At 29.7% G+C, this 6,908-nt stretch overlaps 1 pseudogene; it reads right to left on the reverse strand.

Annotated features, from left to right (window-relative positions):
- Window positions 1–3,597: 3,597 nt before the first annotated feature.
- On the reverse strand, window positions 3,598–6,420 carry LOC145954629 (cytochrome P450 82A4-like; annotated as a pseudogene).
- Between the last annotated feature and the right edge of the window lie 488 nt (window positions 6,421–6,908).

Below are 6,908 nucleotides of genomic sequence, written 5' to 3' on the forward strand. Positions count from 1 at the left end.
CTGCTTCAAACATAAATAAATAGGTTCATAAAAATAGGAACAAAAAAGTTGCAAAACATAATTATATCACATACAAATAAATTGGAGAACTCTTCACTGATGGAAGCAATATAGTTTCCACTTTTTGTCCAAACAAATGGAGAGAACATCCCTACGTATCCATGATTCACAATGTACATACATTGCTATTAGTGAAATTAGTTTAATGTATGTAATGGACGAAAAAGGAAAGGTACAACAATGTTTTCTTATTCAAGTCCCTAATGTTAAATGCTACACTAAATTGTTTTACATACATAGGTTTAATAAATATAAGACATGTAAGGATTTAAAATCATTTTATAGAATGCAATTTAATTTCAAATTTGAAGGCTTTGATGCAAAAATCAAGATTTCACTGTGAGAATAGCTAACTATGTGTCGCATTAACTGTCTAAATCTCGCTGAAAAATGAAAAGCATGTGATCGTTGCGATATTTTCAATTATATTGTTCATCTGTTAGGAATTATATCTCACGTACACAAGGACAAAATTGAGACTTTTCAAACCAAGTTATCTTCAAGATTGATTTCCAAGTTTTTATACAAGGAATTTTCCCTGACTTATGAAGGGTTCCCTTAGTTCTAGAGTAGTCCTTGAGTGAAAAACGTCTTCAAATTCATAAGGTTGAAAAACTTTATTTTTGAGTTTCACCTTTTGGAGAGTATCTTTATGCCTTTAACTATATATTATCACAAATTTGTTGTGATATGCTCCACCAACGATTTTGATGACCACCATGACCAAGGCGCACTCTCTTCTTCGTCAAGCAACCAACATATTACATGAGCAAAAGCGTCGTGCCATCGTTCAAGTTTGAATTGATATTAATATGTTATTAATTAACACACGTTATTTTTTTATGATATAAGCAAACTTAACATTGTTTTAATTGATCTAATACATTTTTTCTTTAGGGTCTTGCCTAGGAATTTGGAGGCATACGATAATTTAAAAAAACTGTTCTAGAAATTAATTATAATATGATTGTTTTATATTGAAAAAATTGTTGTTCAATTAAAGTCTTAACAATATAAATTTATTGATATTATATATTAAAAAAACATTAAATATAAGAATGTTTTGATACAATAAACTTGAAATAAAAATATTTAATTTTATATCTCCTTTCTACTCGGATGCCTCTATAAAGTAAATGGTAGTCGTGACTTCATATCTAAGGTGGAGATCAAACTTTGGTCCTTGATTGAGGATCACAAGTGCCTAATTGATTGCGCTAGTAACTTTTGGTTATTGCTATATATCTTGGGATGGAAATCACTTGTCTAACATTTCGTGCATGCCAAATCTCGTCATCTCGTATGCACATTTTATAAACTAGATTTGCTTACAATTAGCCAATTACAAAAGGTAGGTTTAAGAGACAAATCACAAGTAGGTGATACATATCGTGGATGACCACGAGCAAGTTATTCATCCTTATCACATTCATTACAACATTCATCATCACCTTCCAATAACTTCATCACATCAATTCAATAATATCTCAATACACAATCAATTCTGCACACAACTCATAGTATCTCATACTCATAATAAACATACAAAATTCATATTACCATATAAATAAGAATTTTCACAGAATTCACAAACATTCATAGATTCATAATCACAACACATAATGCACAATTAATCGTTCATTCAACTCATTCATAGTATCTCATGATCATAAGAAAAGTATAAAATATATATTCAATAAACATTATTACAACATCAAATCATCAAGATCCATCCAATTAAATTCAAAATCCCTAATTAATATATGAATAACCCTACTCTTTAAAAATGCACAAACTCATCATACAAATAAATTAATCAGAACGTGATATATCAAACTCATAAACAAAATATCAACAGATTCATATTTGTATTCATACACACAATACAACTAAAACATACAACCTACGAGGCTCATGAATCGTCCTTCTACCCTTATCCTTTATATATGCTTTAAGGATTCGATAATCTTACTCTCCCTTTACCTGGAATAATGATCATGTGGAACAACGTGTTCTTTATAGCTCCAACACTAATTTGTGCCTCCTCCAATAATCTGCTCTAAGTTCCTTCTTGTGAGTACTTTACATTTTTAAGAAGATGCATAATAACTTAATCTCTTCTATTTTATTTCATTTTAATAAGCCTTCAGATTAGCCTAGAATCCAATCCAATACTCTTTAATGTATCACTCCCCATATTATTTTATTTAAGTAATTAAAAATTAATATTATTTACAATCTAAACTTAATTAATTAATTAGTCAAGCCTATAATATAATTTTTATATCAAAGGTAATTTATTTTATTATGAAAAAACATCGGGGTGTTACATGACTTGTTTTGATAATTAGCTTACATAAACACCTTTATTAGGAGAGAAAAATAGAAAGAATTTTTTTTAAAAATAAATTCTCCACAAGTTTAAATTAGATTATGCAAGAGTTAATAAAAATAAGATTTTGAAGAAGCTAATAGGATAGAGCCTCTACAAATTAACTTATATATTCACAAGCTAATTTTAACTTAAGAACAAACTCATTTCATTTTCTCTACCTATTTTTATGTCCTATAAATGTTTATGGAGATGTTTACCCAAACAAGCCCTACATATATGGTTGACATTTACCTTACACATTTCATTTGTATGTAATTTGATTCATTGAGAAGTAACATAGAAAATACATATTTTTTGGTCCACTGAAGGCTCATCACTTGACTAAATTTTGTATATGAACTTGCTGATATTGTTTGATTTACAAGTTTTATTTTAGGAAAATCCTAAAACAAGCTTGCTATATAAATTTCTTGTAACTTTTAAGATCGGTTATATCATAATTGATTTTAAAATAAGTTATACAATTTATAATAGGTTATTGCATAACCAATTTTAAAAGTTAAAACTTTAAAATCGACTACTTTAAAATTAGTCAAATAATCAAATTAAAAAATAAAAAATATTTGATTCTAAATGTGTTTTTCCCAATGTGCCTTAAACGTGGGAGTGGTGGTTTCCACCCTCTATTGCTTGGATATTGCTTTGCTAGAGAAGTAATTTGTGATAACCTTCAATTTTTCCATCCAAACAATAATCATACAAACATTATTTGAGTTGAATTGAAAAATTCAATCTTAATCCAAATTCTTTTACGAACGATCAATCAAATAAAAAAAAATCCCTAAATCAATATTTAAAGAACTTACTAAGATGTGCAACAGTGTACTTATTCTCATTATCACAAGAAGGTTTCTATACACCATATTTACCAAGCTATTTTCATAAAGCTGAAGAGATATAAATGAGATAATTTATAAGTTAATTTTGTACAAGAGATTTTTTTAAGAGCTAAATATGCATACGGAATTCTAGGATTTAATTAACCGAACAAAGGAAATGAAATATTCTGGATGGGTAAAAGGAAGGAGACAATACATATACATAGTTTCAAAATAGTTTGAGGTAAAACTAAGTTAACCAAAATAGATCGAATATACTTCAATAATCAACAATATAATAAGATCATAAAGCTAACACAAGGATCACTTGCTTTCGTAACAACTAGGAGATAAACGTGGCTTAATAAAAATCTCAAGTGGAGTGGCTTTAGTGTTGGTTAGTCCAAAGGTTTCAGTCATATCAATAGGTTCAGTTGTCGGATTTATTATTTCAAAGGAATGCAAAAAACTAGCCAAAGTTAAATGAACCATTTGAAGGCCAAGGGATATTCCCGGACAAATTCTTCTACCACTTCCAAATGGTAATAGCTCAAAATGATGACCTCTAATGTCAATATCTTGGTGAGTACTGGTAAGGAATCTTTCTGGCTTGAACTCCAATGGGTCTTTCCAAACACTAATATCTGTGTGCATCTTCCAAAGATTTGTAATTAGGCGAGTTCCTTTTTTGACATTGTAACCATGTAAAGTGCAATTAATCTTCTATGAACTCACGAGGTGCCGAGAGAGGACCTGGGGGGTACAATCTTAAAGTTTCTTTGACTATAGTTTGAAGATATATTAATTTACTTATATCAGATTCATGGATACATCTTTCTTTTCCAACTTGGATATCAAGTTCGGCTTTAACTTTTTTCAATACTAAAGGATTTCTCAATATCAAACATATTGCCCATGTTAGAATAGCATTGCTTGTGTCAGTACCTCCAGTAATTACTGCCTGTAAATCAAATACATAATTCAAAAAAATATAAAGAATATAAATATAATATAAATATATGTGTGTGAAAATATCAATTATTGAAAAGAATAAGTTTAGATAGACTTATTCTTAAAATAAACGAATATTTTCTCATTTATATATATATATATATATATATATATATATATATATAAAAAGTGGGTTTCTAAATACAACTCATAGACTTTTTCTTAAATAAAGAAACTAAGCAAATAGATATGATATTTGCATGTTTAAGATTTTGTCGTAGTTTCACATGGTGTTTTAAATCTAAAGTACCCTTTAGGGTGGTTTATAGATTTTAATTTTATTTAAAAAAAAATAGTTTCAGATTTAGGTTTGTAGTTTTAGTTTTTTTTTTTTCTATTTTAACTTTGTTAATATTATAATTTTTCTTTATAATGCTCACTAAAGAATGTGAGACCCATCGCATAAGGTTGTGATGAGAAGATCTAAAGTGAGAATAGAACAAAATAAAAAAGAAAATATTTAAGTTTTCTACAGGTTTTCTGGATTGGATCATGACCAGAATGAGTTAAAATAGTCACATTTAATTTCACTTAAAATTTAAAACTCAAGTCTTATATTTCACATTAATAAGTATATTTCACATGATCAAATTGGATCAAAAAATCTGATTTAATTCATGCTCAAATTCTAAACTCAAGCCCAGCATAAATTTGATTAATTAGTACGGCATTTTTGTATGTAATTAAGTTTAGATCAGACAATCATCATATATATCAGACTAAATCAATCCAAATTTAAATCATTATTAAAATATCAAACCCATATTACTTAGTTTATCCGATCTATTTTGTCACTTTTTGCAAAGACTAAACAAGAGACTGAAAAATAAAAAGACGAGAGAGGTGAAGAAAGATAGAGGAAAGTATTAAAATGAACTAGAGAACTTCTAAAGCTTAAAATCAGAATTTAAAATCATTTTTCCCTCAACCGGCATAAGTAAGTATTACCGTAGCATAAGTAAGTATTACCGTAGTCTTAAAATTCTTATAAAATTATTTCAACATCTTTTTGCCAAACAAGTTCTGTTTTTATAATTTAAAGTTTAAAAAGGAAAGTTTGGAAACTTGTCACCAATGGAAATGAGACCTTCACTAATTTTCATGTTGTCAATGGTTAAAATCTAACATTTTGTTAACTCCAAATTGAAGTAACTGGTGCTAACAATCTAAACGAACTACACGTATGAACATATACATACCAGTACAGTGGATTTAATCATGGTATCGGCATCAGTCCCATCAATTGTTTTCCCATCAAGCATGGAAATCATCACATCCATGAAGTCTTGAACGTTCTCACCCAAAGTCCTTTTTTGTCTGATGCTCCTCTAACCACTCACTTAATGTACTATCAAATTCCTTGCCAGTTTCTTTCATGGCCTTCTTATGGCCACCAAAGTCAAACCATCTCAAATAAGGAATAGCATCTCCCACTGTGAACACCCCAAACAGACGAAAGAATTCCTCCACAGCTTTTACAGATCTCTGTGCTTTCTCATCATCCACAGTTGCAGCACTAAAATATCGCTTCCCAATGACCATTTGAAAAATAATGTTGAATGTAAAATGAGAAAACCATTGCTTCAGTTCCACCAACGCATAACCAGACTCGTTCTTTGTGCTACGCCAAATATTAAGGAGCTCCTTAATTGAATTTTGAACTTCTGTCACACGAACATGTTGTAATTGCTCTACTCGACGAGTGGAAAGAATTTCTGATGTTATTATCTTTCGTAACTCGCGCCAATAAGGACCGTAGGGTGCTACGGCTAACATGGCTTGGTTGTAGCCTAAGTGCTCAACGGCAACAAGCTTAGGGCGAGAGGAACCGACCGTGTCGTTTGTGGTGAAGCATTCCTTAGCCATTTCCCAATTGCTTATTATTAAAGCGTCTTTGACACCAAGCTTGATAGTGAATATGGGTCCATACTTGTCAGCTAAAGCACCCAAGGTTCTATGTGCTGATTGTGAACCACTCAACAACGGGAGGTGGCCTAGTATTGGCCATGCACCTGCAATCATGGGAGCCTCTTTATCATGAACAAATTTGAAGGGATGATACAAAAACAAATAGAAGAGGAATAGAGAAAGCAGTCCAATGACAGTTGCATTTAGGTAATTTAGAACAAAATCCATTTTAGCAAGTTAAGGTTGTACTTTGAAGTAATAATGCTGATTATTATCTTTAAATAGATCATCCTTTGATACACAGGGAAGCAAAAGTCAAGTGATGAATGTGTAAGGGTGAAGAGGAAGTTTTATTTTATTTTATTTTTTTCTGTAGATGCAGCTAACACGAAATTAAAGGATAAGTTAATTAATATTGTACAGAAAAATATCAGTTTTATTGACGTAGGTTAGATTTTTTGAAATTGCTAAAATCTTATTTGAAGGCGAATATATTTTATACATGCCTTGCATATTATATAATCTTCTAGATGTATCTCTGGAGCGAATGGACAAAATACTCCAATAAAATCACATGTAAACTCTCAAAAAAAAATTTAAAAAAATTATTTCCTTTATTTTTAGTAAAACTACTAAAATTATTAAATAAAAAAAAACAATATTTTAATTATTAATCATTTATCTTTAGCACATAATTAGTTCTTAGAAACATGACA

The sequence above is a fragment of the Cajanus cajan genome, chromosome 2 (assembly GCF_000230855.2).
Source record: "Cajanus cajan strain Asha chromosome 2, NIPB_CcT2T_4, whole genome shotgun sequence".
Taxonomy (NCBI): domain Eukaryota; kingdom Viridiplantae; phylum Streptophyta; class Magnoliopsida; order Fabales; family Fabaceae; genus Cajanus; species Cajanus cajan.